At 48.0% G+C, this 22,413-nt stretch overlaps 1 pseudogene; it reads left to right on the top strand.

Annotated features, from left to right (window-relative positions):
• The first annotated feature begins 7,551 nt into the window (after positions 1–7,551).
• Positions 7,552–10,738, top strand: LOC124665971 (annotated as a pseudogene).
• The last annotated feature ends 11,675 nt before the right edge of the window (positions 10,739–22,413 follow it).

The following is a 22,413-nucleotide window of genomic DNA, read 5'->3' as shown; positions in this document are numbered from 1 at the left end:
GGGATTGGAGACGACGATGGCCTTATCCTCCCGGCGCGAATCTTACAGTGCGAATTTACGCTTTGAAAGTGAGTTTACGTTTGCACTGAAATACGCCTTCCGTCCAAACGTTTTTGACTCAGTGATTGGGATGTTCGGAAATTTTTGAAGTATCTTTCTACAATAAGTATCGCAAATTTATCGAGATAGAAATGAATCTATAAACAAAACTGCGGCACTTTTTTTTTTTTTGAAGTAAGAATCACGTATATTAGCAAACAGGCCGCCTCATTAAAAACCTTCCAGTCCCCTTAGGTACCCTGCTAAGGAAAAGAGTGCGTAAGAAATCTGCTGCGACAAGATTACAAAGTGTTCTTACAATCGTTTTGGAGAGCCGCCAACACACCCGTTGGGACAGATCCAGTAAGAGTGCCTCTAAAACCATCTTTACCTATCTGCGCTAAACTATGAGCAACTCCATTACTTCCTCGATCAACCTTTCTAATTGTGATATGATTAAAGGCCCGCAGCAGCCCTTTGGCATCCAGAATAGTACTCCAACAATGTGATAGGTTCCGATCATCGCTAGTTAGAGCTTGCACCACTCGCAGGCAATCACTTTCTACCATCGCCTGTCGCGAGTACGAGGACCGAATATTTTTAGGCCCTCCGGACGAGGCCAAGGCTTCCGCCTCTTCAGCGCTAGAGCAGCTCGGGATATGATACCATGAAGATTGAACCACCTGTCCGTGTGTGTCTCGGATTACTACTCCCAGGCCAGCTGATTTTGCCCCCTCATTCCAGCCCGCGTCGACATTTACCTTGAGCTCCCCCGATAACGGTGGAGACCATCGAGATGGGGCAGGGGCCTTGGGTGCATGCGATACCACATGAGATGAAAGCATAGGGGTTTTTCCTTTCGGGTCCGGGGCTGGTCCAGTACAGTCTCTAAAGGACTCAACATAATTTCGGAGGTAGGGGATCGATGCTGCAATAGACGCCTTCCCATCCCCATGTATCACATTATTCCGATGATGCCAAACACGCCAGAGAAGGAAGATGACTTGATCTCTCTGCGATGCCCGGGCCTGAAGTAGGAGATTAAGAATCCATTCCTTCCCAGAAAACCTGAACTCCTCTTCCGTCGGTAAATCCCAATGTGACCGCATGCCCTCTCTCAGTGCACGAGCAAGAGTACATGTAACCAGGGCATGATGCACAGTCTCAACCCCGCATCCGCATATAGTGCATGTAGGTAGAACTGTCGATATACGTCGATGAACCGCCACTTTAACAGCTAAGGTTTCCGTAGCAGCCTTCCAAGCGAAGACTCTCAGTTTTGGAGGTACTTTTGCTTTCCACACCAGGTCCCAAATTCTTCTTTCGCCAGTTAGGATTAGAGCTTGACTGTCCCGGGCTCATAGCAATAAGGGCAGGCTCCAAACCTAGCCGATAAGCTGAGCTAACCGTAAACATGCCATTCTTCTCAGGTAGCCAGGCCACAAAATCATCGCACGGCGTCATCGGTAGCTTGATAGATAATATCATGTCAGCGTCATGGGCATAGGAGATCTCCCTAATCAGCCGCTCATCCCACGAACGTGTGTCCGGGTTGATCAATTCAGAGACCCAACGCCTCCTATTAGTACGCCTCTTCATAGCCACTTTTGGATCATCAACCCGTGGTAGCCAGTTATCTCTGAATATACGCACACTGGACCCATTGCCAATTCTCCAGACAACACCTTTTTTGAGCAACTCTAGACCATAAATAATACCTTGCCAGGTTGTAGAGGAATTTTGGATGAAAGCCGTATCAAGGAGATTGCCCGATGGGTAATAACGAGCCTTCAGAAGTCGCGCACACAGGCTATCAGGAAATTGTATCAGTCTCCACGCTTGGCGTGCCAGGAGTGCTTGATTGAACACTTTTAAATCTCTAAATCCAACACTCCCTTGATATTTAGGCCGCGCCAATCTGTCCCAGGCCATCCAGTGCATTCTTCTTCTATTCTCCTCATCGCCCCACCAAAAGTCGCGGACAATTTTTGTGAGCTCTTCTAGCAAACCAGCCGGAAATTTAAATATTCCCATTGCATAGGTGGGCAGTGATTGAAGGACCGAAGTAATCAAGGTCCCCTTGGCAGCAGACGACATATATTTCTCAGCCCAATCCGTCGCCTTTTTCTTAAAACGCTCTTTCAACGGCTGGAACTTGCCCTTCTTTAGGCGACCCTCCGGAATGGGGAGGCCCAAATACTTCTCTTCAAAACATGTAGTCTCGTATTTCAGAATTCCTTTTATACTAGCTTGCGCTTCCGCAGAACATTTCTCCCCAAAAAGAATGGAGCACTTCCCGAGACTAACCTGTTGTCCAGTGCATCTCTCGTAATTATCAAGGACATCTTTTACCACCATAGCTTGCTCCACCGACCCCTCAAAGAACATAAGACAGTCATCAGCAAAGAGAAGGTGTGAGATGCCAGGCGCTCTTCTACATATAACCAAGTCATTCAGAGCTCCCTCCTCAATCTTCCTCCTAATCAGACAAGATAGGCCATCAGCAACAAAGAGAAACAAATATGGTGACAAGGGATCACCTTGGCGTAGCCCACGTGATGGAGTAAAAGAGTCCAGTAATTGCCCATTAAAGCGAACAGAGTAGCGAACAATGGTAACACAAGCCATAATCCACTGAACCCATTTGTGATGAAAGCCCAATTTCGCAAGAACTTCCAAGAATCTCCAATCAACACGGTCATAAGCCTTAGCCATATCCAACTTGTACGCACAAAATTTCGACCTTGCAGCAGACCCTGCTTGAATTGAGTGCAGGCACTCAAAAGCAACCAGTGCATTGTCAGTAATTAACCTCCCTGGGATAAACGCACTCTGGGTAGGAGAGATGATGTCCTGCAAAATAGGACGTAGTCTGTTAACCATGCACTTAGACACCACCTTATAGATCACATTACATAGGCTAATTGGCCTAAAATCCTTAAGCGATTCCGGGTCACTCTTCTTTGGAATTAGAACAATAGCCGTGTCATTTACCCCCTCAGGCATAATGCCATCCTCAAAGAAACGTTGCACTGCTCGTGTCACATCGTGGCGCATAATGTCCCAGTTTCTTTGCATGAACCTTGCCGGGAAGCCGTCTGGTCCCGGAGCCTTTAGAGGCCCGATTTGGAAAAGAGCATCACCAATCTCCTTTTCTGAAAACGGAGCACATAGCTTTTCATTCATGGCCTCATCAACACGTTCATGAAGCATATCAATGATGATAGCAGGGTCTACATTCTCATCCCTTGTAAACAACCCCTCAAAGAAATCTCTAGACATATTCTCCATCTCACCCGGATCCATAGTCCAGGTACCATCATTCCGCCTTAGCTTTCTAACTTTGTTCTTTTTATGGCGCCAAGATGCCTTCCTGTGAAAATACTTTGTGTTACGGTCTCCCTCTCGCAGCCAAGCAACGCGAGATCGCTGCATCCAAAGAATTTCTTCACGGTATAGAAGTTCGTCCATCTCCCGTAGCAGCACTTGTTTTTCCTCCAAACTTGCCAAGTCAGAATTCTGTTGGAGTTCATTTAATCTGTCACGTCTCCATTGCATCTCTTTTGGGACCGATTTAAAGTGGGTATTCTTCCAGGCATAAAGATTGTTCATCATATCACGAAGAGTGTCGTGGACTGAGCCCAAATCCTCGCATGGGACGCGTCGTGACCACGCCTCTTCCACCGCGGCAGGAAGCGAAGGCTCGCGCTCCCACGCGATCTCATAGCGGCGAATGAAGGAGCCCGATTGGCAGCCAATGACATGCTCTGCCTCCAATAACAGCGGGCAGTGATCTGATCGTGACGAAGACAAATGTCGGAGGCGAAACTGCGGAAAATAGGTCGACCAAGCAGGCGTGGCCACCGCTCTATCAAGTCGGACATGAACATTACGGTCCCCCTTCTGTTTATTATCAAAGGTCCAGGGAGAGCCTGAGAAGCCAATATCATGGAGATCACAAAAAGACAGGGCTTCTCTGAAATTTGCCATCAATCTCTCAGGCCTTCTTGACAACGAGAAGTGTTCCTCCTGCCACATAGCTTCATTGAAGTCTCCAAACATAAGCCAAGGTTCCGGTGATTTTGACTTCAACTGTTGCAACAGAGTCCACATATGATGACGATCGCTCGCCTTTGGCTCCCCATAAACAAAGGTGCACCTCCACATACGATCATATGGACCTCCACTTATATGAACATCAATATGTCTTTTGCTGAAAGAAAGAAGATCAACTGTAATTCCCTCTTGCCAATACAGAACCAACCCTCCTCCTTTTCCGTCCCCCTTCACAGTATAACATCCGCTCATGCCTAGACGGAATCGAAGATTTTTAACACGCTCTTCACTTTGCCTAGTTTCACACAAGAACACCAAACAGGGTCTATATGACTGCAACAGGCAGTCTAATTCACGAACTGTCGCCGGCTGACCCACGCCGCGACAGTTCCATCCCAGAAGACTCATTGGGCCCGGCGGTCCTCCTCGAGGGAGGCCGCCGATGGCGCCAATTGATTTTCAGTCTCCATATCCTTCCCATTGCTCTCTGTATTTGCTCCAGATCTCATCCTCTTAGGGTCCCTCTTGGGCGGTAGACTAGGTGGAATTGTGGCCTGAGGGTTCGGTAACTGAAATTGATTAACCAAAGCATTTACATTGGCACTAGAACCATCAGATAGCTTGCCACTCATCATACGCTTCTGATTTAAGTCAACTTTCATAGGATCTTCTTCATCCCCTAATCCCTCTTCACTAAACTGTGAGGATAGGAGTTCCTCACCGTAAAACTCCCGGGCTCCTCTTCCTTGTCCACGTCCAGGGCCCCTGCCACGCCCTCTTCCACGACCAGGTGCGCGTATACTCCAACTTGCTTTCAGATCCTTGTATATTAGAGATTCTGGCTGATGAATACCATCTCCGTGTTCGGTATAGAGGTGCCCAATCATTCCACAGACAGCACACCAATCTGGCAAACGCTCATACTTCACCAAAAATAGCTGACGCTTCCCACCATGTATCATCGAAACAACACTTTTCAGAGGGTTCCTCACATCAAACAGAATTCTTACACGGAAGAAATTTCCAGTGAAATCTCCTGAAGTAGGTTCTCCTGCAATCACCTTTCCCACCTTGGAGGCCAGCACATCAATCATTGGTTTATAACCATCAGGCAAGTCATGGATCTGAATCCACATTTTGAAGGTGTTCAACTCAATCTCGGAGGGCTTGGTGAATCCATCATACACTGCTAATAGGACTAAATGCCCTCTGAACGTCCAGGGACCTCCTTCCATCACCTTCTCCCAATCACCAAGGCAAGAAAATTGCATGGTAAACAGATTGTTTTCCAAAGATCTGAATTTCACTTCCTGGGCCAGATCCCATGCCGAACGCATGTTCTTGAAGAACCAGAAATCGCTAAACTCATGATCAGTATGAACCCTAGCAATTGCTAACCATCTTGTTGCATCTACTGGCGGCGGAGATTGATCCTCGAACACAACGTCATCCAGATCCTCTTCTCGCAGCCCCAGCCTCTTCATCATTGAATCCAGATCGCTTTTTCCAGAAGCTCCCGAACCAGAACCACGATCGAAGATCGCCAAACTCACGCGGCACAGTCACAACCCTAAACCCACCGATGCACCCAGGCCGGGCAGAGACGCAAGGACGACCCTGAGTCAGCCAGAGCGAGCAGAGGGAGAGAGTGCGGGTGATGGCCGGAGGAAGACTCGACGTCGACTAGGTCGCGTGAGGAGGAAACCCTAACGCGAGGGAAAAAAACTTGGGGGTAGGGAAAAAAAACTTGGGGGTCTGCGGCACTTATTTTGGAACGGAGGAAGTTGTTGTTTTACCATTGCAGGGAGCCTAAGTGCGGGAGTGCCTCTTCACACCCTATAATTAACTGCAGAGATGAATAGCGAATCTCGATAGATTTGAACTCTGGGATGCATATTTTGATTTGGAACTAATTATAAACTCAAGTATATATTCGCAAATTTTTTTTTTGAAACTGAAGTAGTATAGTGAAACAAGAGGCCGAAACAATTACTCCATTACTGACAGTAAATATGTTCAACATTTCAATCACTGGGCTCGGAAATCCGCATGTCCATTATACCAAACAGAAAGCCATCAACAGCGTACAGATTTCCTGAGTTGCTCTTTCAAACATTATGGTCGTAATCTGAATGTACCGGCACATGTCTTAGCTTGGATGGGATAGTGAGCCAAATTCTTGTACAGTACCAAGTTTTTTGTTGATGTTATCCCAGACTCTATCAGAGATGTACTCTGTAATGATGTTGCTTAATCAATAAATTGCCGAACCTTATCCCCTCCCCGCCACTGTAGCAGAGGAGATGGGCGTTTTTTGGGCGTCTCCGTCAATCCACCGTGCGCGCCGCCGAGTCGCTGGATTCCTCTCCTCCGCCGGCCGCTTCGGCGGCGGGAGGGTGAGGGATCCCCGGCTCCGGCTTGTATATACGGTAGGGTAGGGTGGAGTTCTCGCCGGCGTCGCTCTGGAGGAGTTGGTGCTGCTGGTGGGTGGTTTGGTGTCGGGGCGACCTTCTCCGGTGGTGGAGCCCCTAGGGGCTCGTCGTCGTCGCGCTCGACTTGCCGGGGCTCGAGGCCCGGCGTGGTGCTTGAGTCCTTCGGCCTCCCGTCGGATCTGTGCTGGCGGCGGATCTGGCGGCCGGAACTCAGAGCTGGGCAAGCCCGGTGGCTCCTCTCTGCATGGTGGAGAAGACGGCTACGGCAAGGTGGAGAAGATGGAGCGGGAGGGCACTCGCCGTGCTCGTTCATCGGTACAAGCTCCGTCGCTGCGCGGCGGACGGGCCTTTGCGGCGGTCTTCTTCAAGAGAGGTGCTCTCGGGGCGTGGTGAGAAGGGGGACGGCGGCCTTCGTCGCCATTGCCGGTGGAGCTGCTGCGGTTTGCTCTGGCTCTGTATCCCCTACGTATGATGTGGTGTATTTCGTTTCTGTACTATGTACTTTGTACGTGGTTTTATGTTGAATATACGTGGGCTTTCAAAAAAAAAAAATCGCCGACATTCTCAAGAAAAAAAAACAGCAGAATTACATTCCACGGTAAGCAGCTACAGAGGTTACAACGCTACAAGAACTCACTCAACATCAAAACACATTGGAGAATACACACCTACCGTGTTCGCCGTTTTCCTAGAAAAGGAAATATGTGTACAGACGTACCATCCCCCCGTGGAGTTCAGACACCAGTGAGAATCACTTCTCAAGGAACAAAATGGTGGGCGCCGTTTTGCCAATCCAATCCAATCCAAATCACTCAGCCACCGCTGCTGACATATAGTCTGATACCTCTGGTTCAACAGTCTGCAAGGTTTGACATAGTATATAACCAATGATTATGCCAAGTTGTCAAAAAAAGGACAAAGTGTAAATCATTTCTTGGACGCCACTGCTACTCAGCAACCAAACCAAATAAATATATGGAGTAGGCAACTGCTACTCGGCAACCAAATCAAGAGAGCAACGGCAATGGGGGTCATGGCCATGAGCTTGCTATGCCCACTTCTCGCCGTCCTGATGATCGCCGTGGTGAGCGCCAGCGACGAGGCCGCACTGCTTGCTTTCAAAGCACAGCTCAGCGATGGCGGCTCGCTGTCCTCTTGGAACAGCAGTGCCGACTTCTGCAGCTGGGAAGGCGTGACATGCAGCAGCCAGAGGCCCGTACGAGTGGTGGAGCTGAGCTTGAATGGCAGCGGCCTCGCAGGAGCACTCTCCCCAGCCCTTGGGAACCTCACGTTCCTGCGGAAGCTCGACCTGAGCTACAACTGGCTCCATGGGGAGATTCCTGCGAGCCTCGGTCGCCTCCGCCGCCTGCAGAGGCTCGACTTGTACGACAACTCCTTCTCCGGCACGTTACCCGTCAACCTGAGCTCCTGCATCAGCTTGACCAATATGGGATCGCACGACAACAAGCTTGGCGGGCGCATCCCAGCTGAGCTCGGCCAAAAGCTCATGTCCCTGTCAACACTCTGGCTGAGTAACAATAGCTTCACAGGGCCAATCCCAGCATCACTTGCTAATCTCTCCTCTCTACGAAACCTTGATCTCTCCACTAACCAGCTCGTGGGCTCAATCCCGCCAGCTGATCTTGGCAGCATCCGGCTATTCGATGTCTCGAGCAACAATCTCACCGGTACGATTCCACCTTCTCTCTACAACTGGTCATCCTTGGAAATATTTGGGGTAGCGACCAATATGCTGCATGGGAGCATTCCCAGTGATATCGGCCAGAAGTTCCCCAAGATGAAAGTTCTCTTGGCCTTGATGGGAATCACCTCACAGGCACCATCCCTTCCTCAATATCAAATCTATCTTATCTCATATATCTTCATCTCAACAGAAATAGATTTAGTGGATATGTGCCTCCCGCTTTGGGGAGGCTTGAAGCTCTCCAAACACTGGATTTGACTGAGAATAAGCTCGAAGCAAATGATAAAAAGGGGTGGGAATTCGTCACTTCTTTGGCTAACTGTAGCCAGCTGCAGACCTTGGCACTCGGTGGCTACTCTTTTGGGGGACAGCTACCTGCTTCCATTACAAACCTCTCAACGACTCTCCAGAAGCTATACATAATGGAGAGTAAGGTCTCTGGGGGTGTTCCTAGCGACATAGGCAATTTGGTTGGTCTTGACACGCTTGCTATAGAAAAGACTTACATATCCGGAGTTATTCCAGACAGCATTGGCAAGCTAGAAAACTTGGTCGAGCTATCCTTTGCTTACAACAGTTTGTCAGGCCTCATACCATCATCACTAGGAAATCTTTCGCAGCTGAATAGGCTTTATGCATACTATGGAAACTTGGAGGGACCAATTCCGGCAAGCCTGGGGGAGTTGAAAAACCTTTTTGTACTTGACTTGTCAACAAATTACCAACTTAACGGTTCAATTCCCAAAGAAATTTTCAAGTTACCTAGCCTTTCTTGGTATTTGGACTTGTCATACAATTCCTTTACTGGATCTCTTCCTAATGAAGTTGGTAGCTTAGCAAACCTAAACCAACTGATTCTATCAGAAACCAGTTGTCTGGCAAGATACCTGACAGTATTCAGAACTGCATTGTGTTGGAATGGCTTTTGTTAGACAATAATTCCTTTGGGGGAAGCATACCTCGGTCACTGAAGAATATAAAGGGACTCGGTAAACTTAACCTGACCATGAATAAGTTCTCTGGTAATATCCCTGATGCCCTTGGTAGTATTGGAAACCTGCAGGAACTATACCTAGCACACAACGACTTGTCAGGATCAATCCCGGCAGTTCTACAAAATTTGACATCATTGACCAAATTGGATGTATCCTTCAACAATTTGCAAGGCGAGGTGCCAGATGGAGGCATTTTCAGAAACATCAATTCTACAGCAGTTGCTGGCAATATCAATCTGTGTGGTGGTACACCTAAACTTCACTTGGCTCCATGCTCCACAAGCACCTTGAGCAAGAATAAGAGGAAGATACCAAAGTCTCTTGTAGTTTCTCTAGCAACAACTGGAGCAATAATGTTGTTACTTTCAGTTATTCTTCTTGTTTGGATACTTCGCAAGAAGCTCAAAGAAAGCAAGAAAACAATAGTCCAAGATTCAGTCGCTGAGGACCATTACGAGAGGATCCCATATCATGCATTGTTGAGAGGAACTAACGGATTCTCAGATGAGAACTTGCTCGGGAGAGGAAGTTACGGTGCAGTTTTCAAGTGTATTTTGGCCAATGAGGAAAGAACATTGGCTGTCAAGGTGTTTAACCTTGGTCAATCCAGATATTCCAAGAGTTTTGAGGCTGAATGTGAGGCCATGAGGAGGATACGACACCGTTATCTCATAAAGATCATTACGTCTTGTTCAAGTGTTAACCACCAAGGTCAAGAGTTCAAGGCACTGGTTTTTGAGTTCATGCCCAATGGCAATCTGGATGGTTGGCTTCACCCAAAATCTGAAGAGCCAAGTCCAAACAACACACTCAGCCTTGTCCAGAGGCTTGAGATTGCTGTCAATATTGTGGATGCGGTAGAATATCTCCACAACTACTGTCAACCATTGCTAATCCATTGTGATCTTAAGCCAAGCAACATTCTTCTTGCTGACGACATGAGTGCCCGAGTTGGAGACTTTGGCATATCAAGGATTATTCAAGAAAATACGAGTGAGACGATGCAAAATTCATATAGCTCAATTGGAATTAGAGGTTCCATAGGCTATGTTGCTCCAGGTAACTGAAATTCTTCTAGTTTCATCTTTATAATGTTCACACAAATATGTCATGCTTACCAAAAAAATGTTGCATATTTGTAGAGTATGGAGAAGGCTCTGCGGTCTCAACTCCTGGTGATATTTACAGTCTTGGCATATTGCTTCTTGAGATGTTTACCGGAAGGAGCCCAACAGATAGCGCATTCAGAGATTCATTAGGTCTGCACAAGTTTGCCGAGGATGCTCTTCCAGACAGAACCTTTGAGATAGCTGACCCAACAATCTGGCTGCACGGAGAACCACATGATAATGTTACTAGTAGGATTCAGGAATGCTTGGTTTCCATCTTCAGGCTTGGCATATCCTGCTCAAAGAAACAGCCTCGAGACCGAAAATTGACAAGAGATGCAGCGGCAGAGATGCATGCAATCAGAGATGCCTACATCGCATTTGTTGCTAGCTCATAGTGGAACACGGAGCAGAAAAAAGCAGCAGCGACTCAAACCATTAAGCACGGCATTGAACAAGCTGGTACAAGACATGATCCTGCAACAATAAAATTCATATGTATCATTTCAGTTAACCATTTACTCACTTCTACAATGATGTTTCTCTACGACCGTATCAGATAAATGTAAAACAGAAAACCGTGGTTTTCTACAATAGCACTATAGCAAGTTCTAGAGATTTCAGATATCAAATGGTACAAAAAAAAAATCCTGGGAATGGAACGGAAATTGACCTGAATTCTTCACATGGAATCCACTAGCAACAAATGGATATTCTAGATAATGCTATTAGGAAGCACAACAACATAGATCATACTCCCTCCTGCCCAAAATATGTTGCATATAAGCTTTGGTCAAAGTCAAACTTGGTAAAGTTTAATCATCTATATTGATAAAAATATAAACATATACAACAAAATAATAATATTTTAAGAATTGTTATGAAATATATTTTCATATTATATGCATTTGGCATGGTAGATCTTTGTATTATTATCTATATTCTTGGTAGTTTGCACTGTTTGACTTGCACGAAAACTTATGCACAACATAAAATGGGCAGGAGGGAGTAGATGTACGCAGGCTGACAGAAAAACTCCCACTGACTAGAAATGCACCCGTGCTATCCATATATGTCAGGAAACAATTTCCAAAAGCATCGGTACCCATCATGTTAATTCCCAGAACACTAACAGATACTACAAGGTAACCAGAGTCCCAACAGAAATTACCACCAAGGAACTACCTAAGAGGATGCGAACTTGGTGTCCTCAGAGACTGCGTGCTCGGCAGAGGTCTGGATCTAATGGGAGAGGAGGTAGAGAGGCGGGCGCGGCGGAGGAGGGAGAGAAGAAGCCGTTGGACACTAGTGGAAAACTGCTCTTTTGCACCGGTTTTTAAAGGCCATATGCACCGGATGGGCAACCGGTGCAAACCATCCGGTGCAAAAGGCCCCCCCCTTTTGCACCGGTTGGCTTACAAACCGGTGCTAAAGGGGTCTCCACGTGGCCGGCTGTGGGGCGCTCGGCGGGGAAGCTTTTGCACCGGTTCGTATTACGAACCGGTGCAAAAGGGTTGGGCCGCGGCAGCATTTTAATGCCCTTCCCTGCCGCGGCAGACTCTGCCGCGGCAGGGAATTGCACTAAAATGCTGCCGCGGCAGAGACTCTGCCCCATTCGAAACACGGTATAATATTAATGCAGACAATTCAAATATATATATAGGAAACCATTGTATTACATATATCGATCAAAGTGACACACGTTCATGCATATATATATGTCTACATCAACATTGATATTGGCGGTTGTCCACATAGTGTTCTCCATCTGGAGCTATGACTTGCTCAAGTAAGAACCCCGCCAGTTCTTCTTGAATTGCTCGTACACGCTCTGTTGCTAGAAGACCATCCCGCAACCGTTCGATCTAATAATTTGAAGAAGGTACGATGGTCGGTATATATATATGTGTGTATGTGAATGAAACACAAGGTGATCGATAAAATAAAGCCATGAATGTTGTTTAATTACTTACATGAACTTGTTCCAAAATGTCCCTCTTATGGTGGGTATTCTGGCGGATGAACTCGCAAACGTAGAACCCGCATAAATTATTCCCGTCCTCCTGCCTCAAGCACTTTACGAGAACAAAGTTCAATCAAAATAATATATATATAATCAAGGATGATAATAATGGTATTGAAACTACAATCAAAGAGATGCGCGGCCTAGCCGGTAGTACTTACCGGTACATGTTTTATTCGAAGTTCTTTATTCTTTAAACCCGGAGACTTGTTGGTGAACCGTTTCCAAGCCTTGAGGAGGATATCAGCCATGTCCCCCCACGCCTCAAGGGGTTTACTCTTCGAGTCCATGACTTCTACTATCCCGGTGTCGGGTTCAATGACTAGCGAGGATATAGTGAAACCTGCGGACACACATATATATGCATAACTCATCAATTACACTTAACACATGGAGTAAGCGAAAAAGATTTAATGTGTGAAGACAGGTAACACTCACGCGAAGTTGTAAGGAAATAGTATTGCCCTTTTGTATGAGTTTTTCCTTAAGACATATACCAAGTTATTCTCCGTGTCCTTGGGAGAGTTGTCGACGGTATACCCATTCACGGTATATGGGTCAACGAACCCAAGATCATAGATTTGCCCCTTGCGGCATTCGCGAATCTTCATTCCGCATAATACGGTGAGAGTATGGTTATATGCTAGCAATAATGGACGAGTCGCGGTAGAGACTTAATTACATAAATAATACTTACGGACGAGTATGCACTCAGCAGAGATTTGTCGAGGGCGTCTTGGTTGAATAACTGAAATAATTCACAAAATTCGATGTTCATCACGTCGGTTCGCCCGTAGTGCTCATCTCTTATTGCCACCATGATCCGGTTCTGGCCGTCCTTACATGCATCCAAGTACCAATTATGTAGTCTTCGCAGCTGTGTTGATAGATTAGGCAACTCCGCAGCTCGACAAGAGGTTCCCCGTATGTGTAATGGTATGCTAATTGGACATCGTCCGTGGCCATGAATTCGATGCGGCTTAAGTACTCGGGAATACTCATACCGGCCGCATCTGCCTCATCTTTGTATAGTTTTACCATCGTTGGATCAAGGCACGCTAGGACATCGGGATACACTTGGAGCGGGGGCGAGGAGTTTTTCCGGGCTCCAAGCTGGGGAACCGGTTTCCCATCTACCTTACTTTTTCCCACCGCTCTTTTGCTAACACATTTGACTTGCGAATAGACCGGTCATAGTTCGATGAAAGACTTGGCTCAGGTTGATGAAGGTTCTTCAGCAGTTTCAACTTCTTTTCCGGAGATATAGCTGGCTCCGGCTCAGGCGGGGCTTTTTCAATTTCAACATTTGTTGCTTGTGTTGTTCAGCTACGATCTTGGCATTTTCCTCAACTCGTATAGTCATAAGGTCTCTTGGGAGGAACCTTAGGCACTCTTGGGAGGGGCTCTTGTTTGCGTCTCGGTGATCCGTTACGACTCAGCTGTGTCGTAGCGGACCGCCTAATTTTGCTCTTAGACTTGGGCTGCGGCGGCGGAGAAGGCTCACACGGCGGCGGAGAAGGCTCACGCGGCGGCGGAGAAGGCTCACGCGTCGGCGGGGAAGGCTCACGCGCCGGCGGGGAAGGCTCACGCACTGGAGACGGCTGCATCGGTGGAGAATGCTGGCTCGGTGGAGACCTTGTTGGCGCCTTCCAACCCGGAATCACAATGAATTCCTTTCGCCATAGAACTGTAGTGTTCTTGGCCTCTCCCGGCTCTAGCAAATCCCCTTCACCGGCAGGGTGGACAAGCCTCAGCGGCCCATACCCATCCATAACTTGATCCACCCCGGCAACAGCGTATCCAGGTGGAACCGGCTTGAAGTGATATCTTTGATCAGGTACCGGCGGTAAGACATAGCCGATCGCCGCCTTGAGCGTTAAGTAGCCCATCGTTTGGAAATGTAGCTCACAAGGTGTCGACTCTGTGATAAAGTCCACAGGGTAGAGATCAGAAGGCATCTGCGGATCCACAGGGGAGGGAGGAGCCATCTGCGGATCCACGGGGGAGGGAGGAGCCATCCGCGGATCCACATCCGCATCATCACCGGGCAGCTCCGTGGAAGCCACGCTGCTCTTCCGCCGAGATCCCTGGCCGGTAGCATCGAATGCAACTTCTTCTATCCGCGGATTAGGTTGAGGTTGGGTGACTGTGACTGAGCCTGACATTATCATCCTCACTTGCTCCTCTAGCTTAGCAACGCGTTCTTGAACCACATCCTTTTGCCTCTGACGGCTTCTATCCGGATATTTCTTCGTTTCTGCAGGAAACCCAATACACCACGGCTTGCCACCGATGTGGTTCGTGTTCGTCCCGAGTGTTCGGGATTCCCAAGGGCGCGTGTGAGCTGGTCCTTCTCGCTTTCGGGACGGAACTTCCCCTCTTCAACTTCCTTTGCGGCATTTCTAAAGGCTTCGATGGGAAGTGGGTTTTCCCGATGTCTTTGTGTATATATGCAGAACCCTTGTGCGTCCAACGTGCCCCCATGCGCGTAAAACCAATCCCTTGACCGCTGGTTCCATTTCCGTACCTGCGGCTGGATCCCGTTCTTAATTAGGTCATTCTCCCATTTCTCCCACTTAGGTCTGCCAGCCTTGTAGCCTCCTCGCCCCATGGTATGGAAGTACATCTTATTAGCAGCATTTTTCTTGTTGGTGTCTGACCTTGTCTTTGCCCTCTCCGATGTCTTGTACTTCACAAATGCCTCCCGAGTGATCTTTTATCTTCTCATAGGGGCCCTTGAAATCTGGAGTCTTCTTTTTCTTGATAAAGGAGTTGTCCAATTTCTTCTTGTAGTCGTTGAACTGCGTTGCCATCTTCTTAAGAGCCCACTTCTTGACTCTTCGTTGTATGCTATTCAGCTCGGGATCCTCAGGGTCCGGCCTTTTATTATCACTATCGAGTCGGCTGGCTCCGGAAATGTGAAATTTACCATGAGTTTCCTAAACATCAGATTTTTGGATCTCGTATCGACGTAAGTAACTCCTTTGTCCTCCTTTGAAGGTTTCTTCCATTCTTGAGTGGTGATCGGGATGGTGTCCCTAACAATAACTCCGCATTGACTTACAAACTTTTTTGCGTGATCCTTGGGAGAAATCGGTTCGCCGTCTATAGCGATTTCCGTGATGATGCACCTTTCATGCTCTTCCATCTTTCTCGCCGCGCCTCGTTTAGTTCTGCCAGTAGAGTGTGTTGATTGGGAGGTCTAAAAGAAGAAACAACGTTAATATATGTATATGCACATATCTGTAGGCTTGGTTAATTAATATATATACACCTCGACGTGGTGAGCTTCTCCCTCGCAGTCGTCACCTTCTCCCTCACCGGAGCCGTCTCCACGGTGGTCTTGATCATCTTCCTCATCGAGCCGTCTCCTCGGGTTCGCTCGTCTCCCTCGCCGGATTGGTTTAGGTAAAGAGAGGTGATATCGTCATCATCACGGATAATCTCCTCGACGAGGTATTCTTGTTCTAGGTCTCTTTCCATAGTTTCGCAAAGACTTAAAAGTTATTCTAATGCTATAAACACAACGAAGCTAGATTATTCTGCAAAGACTTACAAGTTTCTGCAAAGACTTACAAGTAATTAAGAATAATGCTCAATACATGATCAATAATAGTGCTGAAAGCAGATAGTGCAGATTACATGCATACATAGATCGATAATACATCAATCACTACTACAAACACTCAACCGCGCAGACCGGGTCCTAGAGGGCGCCGACCGGGTCCTGAGCCGCGCTGGGTGTGCCCCCAAAGCCACGGAACAACAACGGGAGCATAGCTAACATGAGATCCCTGCATAACGCTCCATCCGCCCCTATACATGTTGTCTAACGCATACATGTAACGGCGAACGTGCTTGGTCCTCCGCTTCAATGCGCTGAGCTACCTCCTCCGGCGGGGCCGGCTCCCTCTGAAACGAACGTGGCCCATAGGACCTCCACCGAGAGAATATCCGGGTCGACGACGGGACCCGGATTCCGCACCAAGGTGCGCGCCCCGGAAGATAACACCTCCCGGTGCCACCCCGGCGGAGCCCGGTCCCGGACTTCCCCATCCGCTGCATCTCCTCTAAAACTGTCCTAGCTCCGGGACGCGGAGGCCGCGGCATCGTATGCAAACTAACAAATATAATATTGAATTTGAATAAAGTACTTATGAATATGAATCAAAGTAATTAAAAATTTTCTAACACATACTAATATAGTACTGACATATTCCATCTAATTTTTTTCTAACACATCTAAAATAAAGTACTTACATATTTCATCTAATTTTTTCTAACACATATTTAAAATCTAACACATACTAAAATTTCCTAACACATCTAACACACTAAATTTTTTCTAACTAAAATTTCCTAACACATCTAACACACTAACTTTTTTCTAACACACTAAATTTTTTCTAACTAAAATTTCTAACAATTTCCTAACTAAAATTTCTAACACTACTAAAATTTCCTAACTAAAATTTCTAACTAAATTTCCTAACTAAAATTTCTAACTAAATTTCTAACTAAAATTTCTAACTAAATTTTCTAACTAAATTTTCTAACTAAAATTTCTAACTAAAATTTCTAACTAAATTTTCTAACTAAAATTTCTAACTAAATTTCTAACTAAAATTTCTAACTAAATTTTCCTAACTAAAAACTAACAAAAAAAAAAAAAAAAAGAGGGGGCAGGGGCGGGCGGCGCTGCTCACCTGAGGGCGTGCGGCGGCGGACGGGCGACGGCGGGCGGGCGGCGGCGGCGGGCGACGGCGGGCGGGCGGCGACGGCGGGCGACGGCGGCGGCGGGCGGCGGCGGCGGGCGACGGCGGGGGCGACGGCCGCGGTGTGGAGGAGGAAGAGGAGGAGCAGGGCCGGCGCGGCGCGGGCGGGCGGCGGGCGCGGGCGGGCGGCGGGCGCGGGCGGGCGACGGCGGCGAGCGGGCGGGCGACGGCGGGCGCGGGCGAGCGACGGCGGGGCGCGGGCGGCGCGGTGTGGCCGGAGGAGGAAGAGGAGGAGCCGGGCGCGGGCGGCGGGCGGCGGGCGCGGGCGGGCGACGGCGGGCGGGCGCGGCCGGCGGCGGCGACGGCGCGGGCGGGCGCGGACGGCGGGCGGGCGGCGGGCGGGCGGCGGGCGGGCGGGCGGGCGCGATTTTGGCAGCCTGCCGGCGTCCAAGCTCTCCTCGCGCGAATGGGGAAGAAGAGGGGCGCGCGCAGTTAAGTATTTGGGGTCTTTTGCACCGGTTCGTGGCTGGAACCGGTGCAAAAGAGTCTTTTGCACCGGGTCCAGCCACGAACCGGTGCAAAAGACCCCAATTTTGGCTGAAAATTTTGCATTCTTCCCGCCTTTTTTTTCTCTCTTTCGCGCGGGATCGAGTTCCCGCCACGACGCTGCGCGGGTTTCCGCCACGACGCCGCGCGGGATATGTTCCCGCCACGACGCCGCGCCTGGACATTTCCCGCCACGACGCTGCGCGGGTTTCCGCCAAGACGCCGCGCTGGACATTTTCCCGCCACGACGCTGCGCGGGATATGTTCCCGCCACGACGCCGCACTTGACATTTTCCCTCCACGACGCCCAGCGCGGAGATTTCCCGCCTAAACGCCCTCTATAAATAGTACTCCCCCGTGTCTCCCATTTCACTCATCACTGAACCCTAGCCCATTGCACAATGCCTCCAAAGCCGCGAGTAACTCTTCCCGCAAGTCCCGCTCGGAAGCTGCTACTATACACCCAACAACCAGTAGGTGAGGATAAATTTCCAAACATGTGTATCTACAAAAATAATAAACTTGGATAATTGCATTTAGTTAAAACGACCAATGTTACAGATACATATCACAACAAACGCTTCACAATATGAGCTCAAGGTACATGATAATAATTAATACATTATGATCGCTTCGACCGTAACCATGGAGTATCTTCACCATTTAACGCGATGGTTGGATCAATGTTCACTGTGAAGGGCGGAATTTCAGCAAACTTATTATAATCTTCTGACATGTCCGTCTTGTCCTCGACTCCCACGATGGTTCTTTTCCCTGAAAGAACTATGTGACGCTTTGGCTCATCGGATGAGCTCGTTTCCTTATGTTTTCTTTTATTCGGTCTAGAGGACATGTCCTTCACATAGAAAACCTGAGCCACATCATTGGCTAGGACGAATGGTTCGTCTCTGTAACCAAGATTGTTGGTATCCACTGTTGTCATTCCGTACAGCTGGTCTACCTTTACCCCTTTTCCATCCAGCTTGAACCATTTGCACCGAAATAAAGGGACCTTAAAAGAAGGTCCATAGTCAAGTTCCCATATCTCCTCTATGTAACCATAATATGTGTCCTTTTTGCCATCTGCTAGTGTTTGTTGCATCAATGCGGACACCATCTGTTTTGGTTGGTGCTCTTTTTATCTTGGGCGAACGTGTAGAAGGTATTTCCATTTATCTCGTACCCCTGGAAAGTCACTATAGTCGAAGATGGTGACCCAGCCAACATGTACAACTGATCTACAATACCGTTGTTATTAATGAGATGTTCTCGGAGCCAACCGCCGAATGTCCGCATATGTTTATGCGTAATCCGGTCTTCGGACTGCCCCGGATGTTCCGAGCGCACAATATTCTTGTGATCAGTGATATACGGGGCCACCAAGGTGGAACTTTGTAGAACTGTGTAGTGTGCTTGAGTGAAAGAAATGCCGTCCCTACATATCATTGATTTCCTTCCTAGCGTGCCTTTTCCACTTAGTCGCCCCTCGTGTCGCGATTCGGGAACACCAATCGACTTAAGGTCGGGAATGAAGTCAACACGGAACTCGATGACCTCCTCTGTTCCATAGCCCTTGGAGATGCTTCCTTCCGGCCTAGCACGGTTATGAACATATTTCTTTAAGACCCCCATGAACCTCTCGAAGGGGAACATATTGTGTAGAAAGACAGGACCGAGGATGGCAATCTCTTCGACAAGGTGAACCAGGAGATGTGTCATAATATTGAAGAAAGATGGTGGAAACACCAACTCAAAGCTAACAAGACATTGCACCACATCCTTCCGTAACCTTGGAAGACTAGCTGGATCGATTACCTTCCGAGATATCGCATTAAGGAATGCACATAGCTTCACAATGGGTATTCGAACATTTTCCGGCGAAGCCCCCTCGGTGCAACCGGAAGCAAGCTGCGTCATAATAATGTGGCGATCATGCGACTTCGGGTTCCGGAATGTTTTCTTCTCCATATTTATAATTCCCTTTATATTGGAGGAGAAGCCGGACGGGACCTTGATACCGTAAAGGACTTCAAAAAAGATATCCTTCTCTGCTTTGGTAAGAGCGTAGCTCGGTAGGACTTAAGCGACTCCTCGTATCCTTGTAATCCTGTTCTTGCTTGTCTTTTGGGACTTTCATACGATACTCGGTCCTCCCGTGCTTCCGGTGTATCTTTTGTCTTCCCATACACGCCTAAGAAACCTAGCAGGTTCACGCAAAGATTCTTCGTCACGTGCATCACGTCGATTGAAGAGCGGACCTCTAGGACTTTCCAATAGGGTAGATCCCAAAATATAGATTTTTTCTTCCACATGGGTGCGTGTCCGGTAACGTCGTCATTCGGAACAGATTGGCCGCCGGGACCCTTTCCAAAGATTACTTTTAGGTCCTTGACCATATCAAGTAAAGCATCACCGGTACGGAGTTCGGGCTTCACCCGGCGATCTGCCTCACCTCCGAAATGATTGCCTTTCTTTTCGACGGGGTGCCTCTTTGGAAGAAATCGACGATGCCCCGTGTACACAACCTTCTTACATTTATGCAAATAGGCACCTTCGGTCTCATCTAAACAGTGCGTGCATGCATTGTATCCCTTGTTTGTCTGTCCCGAAAGGTTACTAAGAGCAGGCCAATCATTGATGGTCACGAAAAGCAACGCTCGTAGGTTAAATGACTCCTGTTTGTACTCATCCCATGCATGTACACCTGGTTTGCTCCACAACCGTAAGAGTTCTTCAAATAATGGCTGTAGGTACACATCAATGTCGTTGCCGGGTTGCTTTGGGCCTTGGATGAGCACAGGCATCATAATGAACTTCCGCTTCATGCACAACCAAGGCGGAAGGTTATAGATACATAGAGTTACAGGCCAAGTGCTATGACTCGCAGCTCTGCTCCCCAAAAGGATTCATTCCATCCGTACTTAGGCCAAACCTTAAGTTCCTCGCGTCATCTCGCAAAATCCGGGAACTCTCTATCGATTGTCCTCCACTGCGACCCATCGGCGGGGTGTCTCGAGCATCTCGTCTTTCTTACGGTCTTCTTTGTGCCATCGCAACAACCCGGCATGCTCTTTATTTCCGAACAGACGTTTCAACCGTGGTATTATAGGAGCATACCACATAACCTTGGCAGGAACCCTCTTCCTAGGGGGCTCGCCCTCAACATCACCGGGGTCATCTCGCCCGATCTTATACCGAAGTGCAGTGCATACCGGACATTTTTCCAAATTTTCATACTCAGCGCGGTAGAGGATGCAGTCATTAATGCATGCATGTATCTTCAGCACCTCTAATCCTAGAGGGCGAGAGAACCTTCTTTGCTTCGTACGTACTGTCAGGCAATTCGTTATCCTTTGGAAACCTCCTCTTCATTATTTTCAGTAACTTCTCAAATGGCTTGTCACATATACCAGCCTCTGCCTTCCATTGCGGCAACTCCGGGGTGGCACCGAGCTTTGTGTTGCCATCTTCGCAATTTGGGTATAACTTCTTTTTGTGATCATCTAACATGCCCTTTAACTTTCGCTTCTCGTTTTCTCGTTTCTGCATCTCTGTGTGCATCGGCGATGGCCCGACGAAGATCATCATCAACGGGCTCATCCGATGCCTCTTCATCTTGATCACCTCCTCCCTGCATCTTCATCTTCATCATGCCCTGTTGCGGTATCACCGTAGTTAGGGTACATATCATCATCCTCTTCTTCTTCTTCGTCGTCTTCCATCATAACCCCTCTTTCTCCATGCTTGGTCCAACAATTATAGCTGGGCATGAAACCTTTCCAAAGCAGGTGTGAGTGAATGACTTGCCATTCAGGGTATTGCTTCAAGTTATGGCAATCAACACATGGACAACACATAAAACCATCCGCCCGTGGGTTTTCCCGAGCCACACGGATAAATTCTTCCAGGCCCGATCTGAACTCGGGTAGACGTCGGTCAACGTACATCCATTGCCGCCGGTTCATCTACATCAAATAATTAATTAAGTTTATCAATAAACAATTACAAAACATCATAATATGCAAATGGTCTATCTTTTCCAATAGGGCTGGGGACCTTTAGCACCGGTTCGTGTTACGAACCGGTGCAAATGGTCTATCTTTTGCACCGGTTCGTAACACGAACCGGTGCTAAAGGTTCCTCGGCTGACACGTGCCTGGCGACGAAGCTTTTGCACCGGTTTGTGTTACGAACCGGTGCAAAGATAGCTCTTTGCACCGGTTCGTAACACGAACCGGTGCAAAAGGTCTCTCGGCCGGCTGCGCACCACCAACCGGTGCTAATGACCCCTTTTAGCACCGGTTCGTACCAAATCCGGTGCAAAAGCCATTTGGGGCAAAAAACCAAAGCCCTTGTTTCTACTAGTGGGACTCCGTGGGAAAAGCTGGGGAAGAGTGGTGTTAGAGGTTGGAGAAAGAGAAGGGGCAGGTGTTTCCTGATATCGTCATGCTCTTTATTACAGGCTTCTTCCGGGCGTGGCCGTACCACTCCCTGAACAGCAAAAACCGGCAATAGCAAAATCTTCAAGGTATTCTGGCAAAATTGTCACCTAGAGACAAAGTGGAATAACCACTGGGCTTGAGATTACTAAACAGTTTGAACAATAACAGTGGTAAACAATCTTGTTAAAATGTCGATCTATGAGCCAGTGAGACAGAATATTTTTACCTGTGAAAGAATCCTGGTCACCCAATGTTGGTAGGTACAGCATATGACTTTGCGAAGAGAAACAAACATTAAGGGCAACCGCGATTGCATCAGTAACGGGATACTGTTACTCCATTGACCTTTGT

Source organism: Lolium rigidum, chromosome 6 (assembly GCF_022539505.1).
Source record: "Lolium rigidum isolate FL_2022 chromosome 6, APGP_CSIRO_Lrig_0.1, whole genome shotgun sequence".
NCBI lineage: Eukaryota > Viridiplantae > Streptophyta > Magnoliopsida > Poales > Poaceae > Lolium > Lolium rigidum.
The sequence above is the reverse complement of the archived record's forward strand: the minus strand, read 5'-3'. Positions and strand labels throughout refer to the sequence as shown.